Below are 13,719 nucleotides of genomic sequence, written 5' to 3' on the forward strand. Positions count from 1 at the left end.
CTCTTAAATTCATCTTCTTTAGCTCTTCTCCAGTAGAAGAGAGGTCAACAAAATTTAAGCAAGTGTAAATGTTTCTTATTATCATAACCATTCTATCATTAATAATGTCGAACAAAGAATATAGTTTTCCCCATAATTAAGAGACAAAAAGTCATCAAAATACAACCTAAATCTTGTTTTGTTTTTGTTCATTTTACTATTGCGTGCCACCATTTTCAGTTTTATCATAAAAGTTTTTAAGTAGGTTCTTTGTGAATATTGACATATGCCCTTTTTCTTTGTGAATAAATTGTATGTGCAAAGATATAACTATTCTATTACTCAAAATATTCTCCCCCCTTTAATAGTTTACACAAGTATATCTTCCTATGAGCCTAATCATTACACCTTATAGGAGTGGAATTCCTATATAGTATTAGACATGGTATGACGATAACAATGACATAAATTAAGTGTATGAAAAAGCAAACTAATACTTCAATCAAATTACAAGATTCAGAATATGAAAGGAAAAATCGCTTTTCTTTGCTTGGGTAAGTTTTCCATTTTCTCCAAATACCATTTTCTGGTGGCATAGCTTCTACCAACCAAGTACAACAATATCCAAAACACAGATACCCAGCTGTAGAGAGTGAGATGATGGCCAATCCCATCCAATCAACAATCTCAAAAAGATAATGTGGGCAAAACACCAAATCAAACAAACCTCCACTAGGCACGACATATCCTATTTTCCCATCCTTTCTGAGCCTTGAAAAGAGATAATGGTGATAAAAATTCCCCCCAATTCCAACACAAAACAACACAACTCCAACCCACATCAAGTTCCAAGCCGGTGGCTGCAAGCCTTCTAAGAGCTGCTGGGCGTACAAAACATTAACAGTTTGAAAGAAATATGCAACAAAAATCAATAAAGATGTCTATAGGGTCATATCACTAGAGTAACATTGCAGAAATAAGACCTGCAAAACCCATGATATTATATATACATTGATTTTTAGAGCATGGTAGAAGCAAAATTCTATCTTAAAACAAAATCCCAAATGAAAAAAACTAAATTTTAAGCATCAAATAATTGTTTCCACTTCCATAGAACTCAGTCTTCAGGATTTCCCAGGGAAGATGAAAAATTTGGAGCAGCCCATTTCCAATGGGCCACCCTTAAACATCACACACTAAGCTTTGACTACTTAGGTGTGATGTGGGCCCTTCTTTTTGCACTGCTGTGGAGCCCTCAGACATTTCTGTTTCCATTCTCTTCTCCATAGTAGTTCTGTGACTCCTCATTGACTCTAAACAGTTTGAATAACAGTCACTGCTACACTTTAATTTGAATTCAATTTTTGAACTCTACCACCCAATACTCTGCCAGCGCATGGGTTCGTGTCCAGACTTTCACTTTCTGACACCACCACATCACCTCGGGACCTTTTTTGGCAAGGCGCTATGTCGCTATCGAAAAACCTTGCCATTTTCTGATGGTGCCATAGCGCCTTCCCAAATTTTCTAACTTCCCAGTGCATCAACTTGGTGATGTCATCATACTTGAATTGCATGTTTGGTCAAAATTTGGTCTTCTTTCCTCCATCTAGCTGGCTGACCATAGGGCCACGCGTGTACTTGGCTTTCAAAAACCTTTTGCTTTAAGACACGAAGTTAAGTGAGTAATCTTCTATTTAAACAACTAAATATAACTTCACCCACCCAATGTGGGATATATGACTTTGCACATTTTTAGAACGCAGACCTCCTCTAATGCGTGAGAGCTCTTTTTTGCTTTGTGTGTGGAATTTATTTTATGCTTCTTGCCTTTTACATTGGAGCTTATTTTGAAAACTACTGGCTGCTCCCTTGAATGCATGAGCTATTCGTATTGGCTACTGGCACTGCTTTTTATTCCTCATGCCTGGGCTGTGGCTTCTCATTGTGCAAATGTGGATCTACTTTATAAAACGTCTGCTGCTGATGCCTCTGACTAATTTCATCTTCTCTATGAGACATTTTTTGTGCGTTCCTTTAAAAAAAATGTGGATGGTCACTTGGCATTGATTCCTTTTTAAAAAGGGCGTGAGTTTAATTTGTTTTACTGCGTGGGCTTTGTTTGCTTGCAACGGCTTCATTTAGATTGAGAGTGTGAGATGTTTAAGCCGCGTGGAACAAATAGGGGCTTTGTCTTATCATGTTTCCATAGTAGAGTGATTGCCATCCAATTGAAATCCAGATAAATTATTCTATTAAGTTGAAAGCTAGTGTTGATGAAAGGATTAAGAATGAACTACAATTCTTTTGTTAATAAAAAATAATAATAACAATTAGTTACAAAACAATTATAATAGAAAAAACAAACTAAAATACTAAAAACCTAAAACTATACAAGTGAGAAACAACAAACCTCAAGTACAAAAATGAATGTAATGCAATGTGCAACAATCATATTGTAGGCAATTTGCAGAAAGCCTTTGGGTTTTTGGTTAACCATTTTACGTTGTGGAATGGTTGGTGGGACTTGAGAATCATTAGCTTTATTTGTGGAATTGAGAATTAGGGATACAATATTAGATTATATTTTGATAGTTATAATTTTCTATTTTTTATATTATATTACTCATAGTTATGATATTAAAGCTGTTAGTAGTGATTATATATGTATGTATACACATATATGTGTGTATATATGTATGTATACATATGTATGTATGTATGTATGTATATATATACATACACACATATATATACATATACATTGTACTTTAGAAGTTTACATTTGTAAAATATACACGTGGTCATAAAAAATTTAATAAATCGTATGGTAACATATTGACATATCATTAAAATATTATTTGAGTGCAACAATTAGTGAAATTTAATTTTATCATCACAATTCATGAGGTAACTTAACACTGTAAAATGCTCAAAGACTAAATTTTCTTTCCCACATAATGAAATGTCAACATTAAATTACCAAATACAAAAAACAAATTGAAATAACCAAGAATATTAGCATTGCTCAAGACTAATGAAATTCAAGTTGGTTTAATTATGAAACAAGTAATTTCAAGAAGAAAAGTTTTCTTAGGAATATATGACTAACACACTTTGCATGTGATTGTTTGGTCCTCAAATAATTATACTTATGTTTATTAAATTATAAGAAATAAAAGTATTCTTTGCTAAATATAAGTTATTGGTCATGCTTTGAAATGTTGTCCAAATTCACTTGATTTTATTATTATAAGATGTATACTCTCTCTGGCTGCTTTTAATATATAAATACATTTATCATTTTCTACAGATTTATAAAAATATATATGTTTTCATCAAAAAAGGGCATGAGGTCAGTCCTTGAAGTTACACCTAAAGAAAGAAACATAAGTGAAATGTTGAAATCCCAATAAGAAATGAGATAAAAATAATAATAAAATTTAAAAAATAAATAAAGGTAGGCAAATGGGGTTTCTAGTAATTTTATTTTCTCCATTAATTAGTGGGGTCCAAGGTGGTGTTAGGAATGGACTACTTGTCATCATTAGGTACTTTTCCTCTTGTCTTTATCTTCTTTACACACAAGTGGAATCTCTATAGAAAATACGAGGAGCCCAAAATAGGAGTTTGGTTATCCATTACCATTTTTTAGTGACAACATAGTGAATCCCACCACCAAAAGATGGCTTTGAAGGAAGTAGAGAGATTTCATAATATTAGAAGCACAAAGTGGGGATCGATTGCAAGAAGAATTATTTTCCAAGGAGTAGTTGGTGATAGTGCAACAATATTATTAGAAATACAAGTTGTTGTAAAATGTGAAATATAAATGTTAATAGAACTTTGAGAAATTTAACAATGTCGTATCTTTCCATAAAGAATGATAAATCTCCATCCTGAAAGAATCCTAGATTAGGGCATACATAAAAGGGATGTGGGGACAACCCACTAAAAAAATAAAATGATCAAAAATATTTTTTATAAAAAATGAGACAATAGTCATTTATCCAACTCCACAGGTGTTGAGGACAATGAAAAAACTAGAAGAGGTGTTTGAAAGAATCTAGTTTCGTTTAGGATGATGAGGGTCCAAAATAAACATATACCAACAGTGAAAACCCATAATAAACTGTCAAAATGAATTCACTAGGTTAAATGGTTAAGTTTAGGATCAACAATAGCCAACCAAATGTTGGGGCACCATTGTTTCTTTAAAAATAGAGGCGACTATAAATATGATTGAAGATTCAAAGAAGACACCATGAGAGGGTTTAGGGAAAATAAATGGCACCTCAATTTTTTCTTATAATTATAGAAAGTCATGTTGGGAGAGAAATGCTAGTCCTTCAATGACAATATAAATACCAATACTATGTGGTATAATGAAAGGAAAAGAAGACATGGAAATTTGAATATCTCGTGATGTCGGTATAAAATTGGATATCTTCCAAAGAAAAGAGATTTATAGTACATAACAGACCAACATTATTATGTACCAAGGTAGACTAATATTATTGTGTACTTGTTTAGATAGTATGAAAGTGACTTGTAATAAATTGGCTATTAATTATTTTTCAAGCTATTGATGACCACCTTATTTTTATTTTTATCATTCGAAAGGAAAATGAAATTAGATTGCTAGAGCATTACTCTTTATAATTTATTTGCATATTCATAAAAGTGCCTTTGCAATATGTCATATTTTTATTTTTTAAAATTTTCATAATGTTTTTAATGATATTAGACATTCTTATATGTATAAAAGGAAAAAAAATTGAGTTCATTTGAAATTCACCTCTATCTACTATAAAAGGTTTTTCAAATATTTTATCAAATTTTATTTGTAAAAAGGAAATACTTTTTAATAAAAAAAATATTTTCAATTCTTTTTTCATTTTAAATGACCAATTCTCTCAAATTTTAGTTTTTTCTACTTAAATTTTAACTAGTTTACTATCTTGCATTAATAGCTTTACCAAGTTCTACCTCTATAATGTCTTTATTAACACTATGAAGATTCTCTTCAAGATGCATTATTGTTGTCCCTTTAACCATTCTTACATTTTTAATATAAATGGTTTATTAGGTGGTTGTCTTGGAAATGTTGAACAAAAAGGGGTATAAGTGGACAATTTAATTTTTGAAATCATCACAAGGAATATCAATGGAGTGATTGATTTCTCATTTTGGGGAGTTGTCTTAGGCTTCTAAAATATAAGGCAATATATTATGCTTGATTGACAACTTTTCTTTCATGTTTGCAAATAAGTACAAGATTTTTGGTGCTCTTAGTACATTTTATGAAATATTTCTAATTATATCTTTGATGTGTGTAAGTGTTATTAAATGCACCATACTGAGCTTTCTTATCATATTGATAGGGTTTTGCAACATAAATCATGATAATCCATGGTAGCCACATCACATACGACATCATTAAGGAATTTGGAACCAGATGCAAAAACATAGTGTAAGTATTTGTGATCTACAAAGATGAATCATTATCCTTCCACCCAATTGAATTTGGATGAGGATGTAGATTCATTGACAAATGAGGTTTATGTAAAGTAGACTTTGCAATTAATTTTTTTATGAGCCATTATTGGGATACAATATACATAAATATCATTTATAAATGAGCATGACTAATATATAAATTGTCACATTCACCTAAGATTTTTTTAAAAAAGTATAAATCATGTGATGACACATAGACATATCAATAAAATAAATATTTGAAGCACAATTATTAAGTTCAAACTTGTTTTGGTATCATAATTGATGATGTCAAATTGACACCTTAGAATGCTCAAATGCTACATAATCTCCTGTACATAGATAAATGTAAAAATTGAATTACCATAATTTATACAAATTATAAAATGAAATAGCTAAGAAAATAAGCATCTCTCAAGACCAATGAAATTCAAGTTGGTTTAATTACAAAGCAGATACATTCAAGGCTTGAGAAATTTTCTTGGAAATATAAGATCTAACACACTCTACATATGATTTTTTGATCCTCTAAAAAGAATAAAATATTTATTGAATTTTAAGAAATAAAATAGTTTCTTTACTAAATACACTAATAGATCATCCTTTGAAAGATTCACCAATTTGAGTTTTTGTTCTTTAGAAATATATATATACTGTAAGAATTTGGCTTAGGCTAGAATTCACCCAAGAACAAAAGAACTCAACACAAACACACAGTAGACCAAAATAGGCAGAGTATGATCAGAATGATGATATTCATTCAATAATGGATACAACCAACATGAGAGTACACTAGGAGCGCCTGAATATAAAGGCCTCAAGAGAGCTTCTAGAATGCATAGAAGTCAGCACCATGACATGTCATACAACCAGGCACATGTCCACTAGATATGGATTATCCTCCATTAAGCACGGGATTAAGTGAGATGATGTGAGGATAAGACTACAATGGTGTAGCACGCAAATCAGTGGAGTAGACAACATATGCTAAATGAGGAGTACGGAAAACTATGTTGTCATCATGACAACTCAGTGAATGATGCATCCTCCTGTGTTATAGACACCATGTGCCTAATTAGAGTTGTGTAACTCAATGAGAGTTCACAAACTCCTAAGTGTCTCACCTAAAATAATAATAAAATAATGCAAAATAATTAAATAATGCATTAACCTAAGTAAAACTTAAGTAAGTGTAATAAGTAAATACTTATTTACACCAACACCCCCCCTTAAGTGCAAGTTAGGGGAATGCCCTTAAGCTTATGTAATCTAGGATGAAATGCAAGATGGGTCCTAGCTACTAGGCCATGTTAGGTACCCATGTACATAATGATATGCAAATCTCTCATAAAACGGGGAAAGAGGGAAAACCTCATGAGAAAAACCCTCCCCCAAAAAGAGAGATAGTTAGGATGCATTGATGGATGGAGTAATCAAGACCCCCCCATTACGACATACATCCAATATATACATAAGAGAATTATGAGAAGAGGAAGAGAGACAGGATGGGCTCCCCCCCCCCCCCCCCCCCCAAAGAAGAATGCCGAATAGTGAGTGCTCCGGTGAAGACACTGATCCAAGACTACAGAATGGTGTTCCTCCCCTTAGGAAGAAACAATGCCAAGGGTATAAATGAGACACTTGCACTGTGTGTGGAAAGAATCCCATGAATAAATGATATCTTTGAAACCTGCTCAACTGGCTGAAGAACCTGTCCCAAAGAACTGTCTGTCTCTGCAACTGATGAAGAACCCTGCTACAACTGCTGATCATAAGTATCTACATTCACTTCAACCTGTGATGATTGATCAAGTAGAGAATGAACAAGAGAGTCTGGAACCCTCGTGACAACTGAAGAAGGAAATTCTACATCAAGAAGAAGAGGCAGATCATTAATGTTGTCCCCCAAATTTGTCACTGAACCTGTATCTAGAAGACTAAAAGTACCTTGCTGTTTTGGACCTATCACTGTGGCGATGTATGCATGTGGACTAAACTGATGAAGTGACCTCTCACTGTATTTGTCGACAGAACTCCACGTATCTAAATCTGTTGAAGGACTATTGCTGGTGTCACTATCAGTATCCACACTGTATGATGTGTGAAGAGGAGTAGAGGACAAGCTCGAAGAACTTTCCTCAAAATGTACATCCTTCTCCACAAATATCTGATGTGTCTCAGGATCAAGAAGTCTATATGCCTTCACACTATCTTCATAACCAATGAAGGTACAAGGCTGAGATGTTTGTGCCTTGCAAACCCTGGAAGATTTTTTTTCCCATGCAGGACAACCGAAGACTCTGAAGTGTGTCACAATAGGTTTTCTCCTGCACCATGCCTCAAAAGGAGTTTTGCCATCTAAGGCTGGATGAGGAGAACGATTAAGAATGTGAGTGGCACTTGAGATTGCTTCGACTTCTAATGATGGATCTAGAGACTTGGCATGAATCATGCAACTTGCCACAGACTTGAGAGTTCTAATCCTCAATGCTTGCTGCAACATCTGTCTTATGCGAACTGAGTGCTAAAGGAGTCTGAAGATCAATGCCCTCTTGTTTGCAAAAGTCCTTAAGTTTTCTGTTCACATCCATGTTTCCATTGTCCATGCGAAGTACTTTGATGGCCTTTCTAGATTGTCGTTCTGCATGAGCCTTGAAGTCTAGTAATGCATCCAAAACTTCACCCTTACTATGCAGAAAGTAGACCCAAGCAAACCTTGAAAAGTCATCAACTAAGGTAAGTATGTAGCGACCCTGGCTGAATGCAAAAGGACCTGCTAATACCATGTTAACCATTTGAAGAACACTTGTTGCTCTAGAAGACTTCCCTCTTTGTGACTTCCCCTCTAGATGCATATCCACTGAATCTGATGAACACTTACCCTTAGAAAAGTTGATTTGAGGTAGACCTTTGACCATGTGGTATGTGTAAAGTTGTTGAAGATAGCGGTAGTCAAGATGACCATACCGCTCATGCCATGATTGCATGTTTGAATGAGATTGTGATAACAAGACCTTTGAAGGAGACTTTGGGTACAAAATGCGAGAAAGAGTACAACCTCTTGTGATCATTCACTTTCCCCATTGCAACCAAGGAATTGTCTTTAAGAATGTGCACTTTTATTGAGTTTGGAAGGAACTCAACTCTATGTCCATCTCCAAAGTGAGTGACTTGGTAGATTGATAGGAGATTCGAACTTAGATTTGGAACATAGAGAACCTCTTGAAACTCTCCATTTTCCATTTCCACGTTACCTTTTCCTTCAACTTCCATTTTTCTATCATTCCCCATGAAGATGTGTGGTACCTTTGAGTGATTCAATGAAGAAAAATCCTCCTTGGAAGAGCCCATGTGATATGAGGCACCTGAGTCGAATATCCATTCTTTTGAAGAGTTTGCATTTGCCATGAGTGCTTGCCCTTTGCCCTTAGAATTTGAAGAAGATCCCTTCTCCTTGTAAGCATTAGGCAATGGAACATTATGTTTCTTCATGATGTTGTTCAATTCATCAATCTTTTTAAGATAGCAGTCATACTCTTCATGACCCGATTTCTTGCAATAAGCACACTTCTTTTTCTCCTTATTGTTGTCCCCTTTCTTGTTGGAAGTCAAGGACTTGCCTTGTTGATTTGATTGAGGTGTGGTCTTTTCTACATCCTCATATTTACTCTTCCATTTCTTCTTACCCTTTCCTTTGTTTGAAGATTGTGCAGCTGAATTTTGAGAACCCTCATTGGCCACCAATGCTTTAGACTGAGGTGATTTGAGAATCCCCATTGTTTTCAACTTCTTTTCTTCATCATCCAACAGTTTTGCATATTCATCAAAAGTGACTTTCTTGTAGGCAGACCCTAAGGTTGTCTTTGAGGTGTTAAAAGAAGATACAAATGTGGAATATCCAGATGGCAGCTTGTTATGGATGAGATAGATCAGTCTGTCATCTTTGATAGAATTTCCACAATTAGTAAGCTTTGGCCTTGATTCATTCACCTTGATGATGAAGTCCTGTATTAAGTCATACGACTTAGGATCTAAGGAAACTAGCTCATCTTCAATTTTGAATACATCCTCTTCAAAAACTTTACCATAAAGGCTTTCAAGGGTATCCCAAGCTTCTTTAGATGTAGTACATTTTATGATTTGATACATGATCTTATCATCTACCCCCAAACATATATCACCTAGGGCTTTTCTATCCATGGCTACCCATTCAAAAATTTCACTTGTTGATACATTATCACCTGCTGGTTTAGGAAGAGTACCATCTACATATTGTGAAACTCCATTATGCATTAAGTGATACAACATTTTGATAGACCACATAGCATAGTTATGAGGAGTTAACTTAGGAAACTTAAAGTTTCCCATAATGTAGAAAATGAAAAAAAATTGCAGAAATGAGAGAACACAACACCAAGAATACCCCCCCTTTTCACTAAATCAAGAAACCCCCCCCAAAAATAGAATCTTTGGGCACTTTATCAGTAGTGCGATTACAATGAGCCACTTGCCAATTTTGGCCTTTGTGGACTTCTGATTTTTCTTTTTACAACCTCTTAATAGAGTACAAATCTGAAACTTTACAATGTGCTACCATACTAAAACATTACAAAGAAAAGAAAGGCCCTATTGCTGAAAGTGACAAATTTTTTCCACACAAAACTACAATCTGATGCTAGATCTGGAAAGTAGACTAAAAATATGCACTTTCAAAAAAAATAGAACCTATTTTCGACACCAGATGTGCCCGTACGGAGCGTTTGAAGTCGCAAAATGCAGGATTCTCCAGGTATAGTCACCAAAATACGCAAATTCTGAACAATCCGTGCAGTAAAACCAGAAAATAGCTACACCACTAAAAAATTAAGAAAATTTTACCCAATTTCAAAAAAAATTGCACCTGATTTGGAGTTCGGATGTGCGAGATATGGCCTCTTGAAGTCGAACTGCCAAAACCAAAATCAATTTGGTGAGGGGTTGCACTAGCAAAAGTAAGGGTTAAATTTGATGGTCATACGGCCATTGTAGCAGCTTTTAAATGGCCTGATTTGACATCTAGACGGGCATCAATTTTGGGCTAGTAAAATGATGACATCAGCAAAAATTCTACCTACTAGATGACGTGGCAGTACGAAATGTACGAACAAAGTATGGAATCGGTGATTGCACTCTTCCGTATGATGACATAGTGACCTTTGCTGACTATGCAGGACAGGGTCTACGTGTCTGTGTCTAGGTTAATAGAAGATCACCGCCTGGCAGATGAGGTGGGCGAATCAATCCTTGCCGCGTGTCGCAAGTACAGGCTTGTATCTGCGGGTCCCAAATTTGATGTCGCTGCTGGAGTTTTTAATTTTGTTGCCAAAATTTAGTTTCTCTGCTAGAGACGGAAGTGCTATTTCTAAAACCTCAAATTTTTATCCCACATTCGTGGGTTCTGAAGCGTCTGCGCACTTTATAAAGTGCATCCTGTAGAACTAAAAGCAAAGACAGCCTGCGCCGGTGGATTCGCAAGGCTGGCCAGTTGACCGTGATTGCCGGTCTAGGGGAATTAAGTTTGGATTCAGATCTGCCAAATTTGTACTACGGGGGCCACTCTGTGATCTCTATTGGAGTTGGGCCAAATTAATTGCCGTATGGAGCAGGTATGGCCCGCATATACTAAAACCTTGCAATAATTAAATATCCACCAAATACAGAGCCAGGCCGGGGTGTGATTGCCAGGTTCGACCAAAAATTTTCTCTGCTAATTTCGAAATTAAAAAATTTAAAATATACCCAATATGGGTAAATTGCAGAGAGAAAATAATATTCAAATCCGAAAATAACAATTAAACAGATTCGAAAAAAATCATACACAATTTGCAAATCGGTGTCTTCGGATGCCGGTTTGCAAAATTTTTTTTGCCTCACGATCAACTTTCATCCAAGATAGGTGAATTTATAGTTAATCTTCACCGATTCAGTGCTCCGGATGCAACAAAGAGGTTAGATCTGGCTCTAGACGCTCCCAATTTTTGTGAATTCTCCAGAATTGAGGTGCTGAATCATGAACGATTTTGAACGGCTACGTGATGAGAATCCTCCTCAGCTCTGATACCATGTAAGAATTTGGCTTAGGCCAGAATTCACCCAAGAACAAAAGAACTCAACACAAGCACACAGTAGACCAAAATAGGCAGAGTATGATCAAAATGATGATATTCATTCAATAATGGATACAACCAACATGAGAGTACAGTAGGAGTACCTGAATATAAAGGCCTCAAGAGAGCTTCTAGAATGCATAGAAGTCAGCACCATGACATGTCATACAACCAAGCACATGTCCACTAGATATGGATGATCCTCCATTAAGCACGGGATTAAGTGTGATGATGTGAGGATAAGACTACAATGGTGTAGCACGCAAATCAGTGGAGTAGACAACATGTGCTAAATGAGGAGTGTGGAAAACTATGTTGTCATCATAACAACTCAGTGAATGATGCATCCTCCTATGTTGTAGACACCATGTGCCTAATTAGAGTTGCATAACTCAATGAGAGTTCGCAAACTCCTAAGTGTCTCACCTAAAATAATAATAAAATAATGCAAATTAATTAAATAATGCACTAACCTAAGTAAAACTTAAGTAAGTGTAATAAGTAAATACTTATTTACACCAACATATATATTTACTACTTTTTAATATACATGTGTCAATTTCTATAAATTTATAAAAACATATACACTTTCACCAAAATAGGACATGAGGACACTCATTAGAACTACACAAAATACTAGGAAAGAAAGAAAACATAAGTAAAATGTTGAAAGCCTGAAAAGAAAAGAAAAACAATAATAAAGCTTCCTAAGTCGTAGATAAACACTAGAGGGAGGCTAAGGGGGTTTCTAGTCATTTGGTTCTCACCATGAATTTTTGGGGTCCAATGCAATGTTGGGAATGGACTAACCCTTATCAATAGCTAATTCACCCTCCTCTTTAACTTTATCATCTTTGCACACAAATGGAATCTCTAGAGCCAATCCAAGGAGCTAGATAGAGGAGTTTGGTTATTCGATACCTTCTTTAATCACAACCTAATGAATTCCACCATGAAAAGATGGATTTAGAGGAGCTAGAGAACATTCACAATATTAGTGACACAAAGTATGGATAGATTGCAGGAAGAATTATTTTCCAAGGGGTACTTTCCCATAGTGTAATGGGTATGGTCTAGAGATCAAGAAGCTCTTGGTGGTGGAGCACCTCTAATCCCACATTATTGACTTAATCATGGGCCCAAAAGCATAAAATTGTTAGAAATACAAGTTGTAGTAAAATGTGAAATGTAAGTTTCAATAGAACTTTGAGAAATTATAACATCTTATTATTCCATAAAGAAAGATTAATATCCACCTTAAAAGCATCCTAGATTTGGGTATACTTAAAGGGGATGTAAGGCCAATCCCCTAAAAGAAACCAATACTAGGAAAAGGTTTTAGTCGAAAGGAACAAAATTTTCATGTATCTAAATTCACAAATTTTGAGGATGATAACAAAACTAGAAGAGTGTTTGAAGGAATCTAGTTGCTTGTAGAATGATGACAATCCAAAATACCCATATACCAAAGATGTAAACCCATAGGAAAGTATCAAAATGAATTTACAACATAAAATGATTAAGATTAGGATCAATAATACCCAAGCATATATTTGGGGACCATTATTTCCATAAAAATAGGGGTGATTGCAAATACTAGCAATGTTGAAGACTCAAAGAAGAAACCATGAGAACGTTTATAGAAAGTAAATGGCAGATCAAATGCATCTTATATTTATAGAAAGTTATCTTAAGAGAGAAATTCTAGTACTTCAACAAACATTGAACAATATAAATACCAATGCTATGTAGCATAATAAAAGGTAGAGAAGAAATAACCATTTCAATATCTCTTGATGTCTCTATGAGAGCTTAAATTAAGTTGTGATAGCTTCCCAAAAGAAGAGATTCATAGTAGATCCAAAGAAATAGTCACAAAGGGTACAAGTATTATATTTTGAAATCACAAGAAATAAGAATTAAGAAAATGGATGAGAGGAATCCCTTGAATTTGAATAAGAATACACTACTACATAATATATTGATTGCTAAAAAATATGATTTGAAGAAGCTGAGTTAGACCACCAAAGCTAAGGCTTGACAAAAAGGGACAATATGCACATTTAATATTACACAAAGTAGAAGGGATGATACC

The 13,719-nt window shown here is 34.8% G+C and overlaps 1 pseudogene; it reads right to left on the reverse strand.

The window, feature by feature from the left end:
• Positions 1 to 495: 495 nt before the first annotated feature.
• The window catches only part of LOC149555157 (uncharacterized), a 32,273-nt pseudogene continuing 19,049 nt past the window's right edge, over positions 496 to 13,719 (reverse strand).

This window comes from Cupressus sempervirens, chromosome 5 (genome assembly GCF_028749045.1).
Source record: "Cupressus sempervirens isolate cs-2001-9-10 chromosome 5, ASM2874904v1, whole genome shotgun sequence".
Taxonomy (NCBI): Eukaryota; Viridiplantae; Streptophyta; class Pinopsida; order Cupressales; family Cupressaceae; genus Cupressus; species Cupressus sempervirens.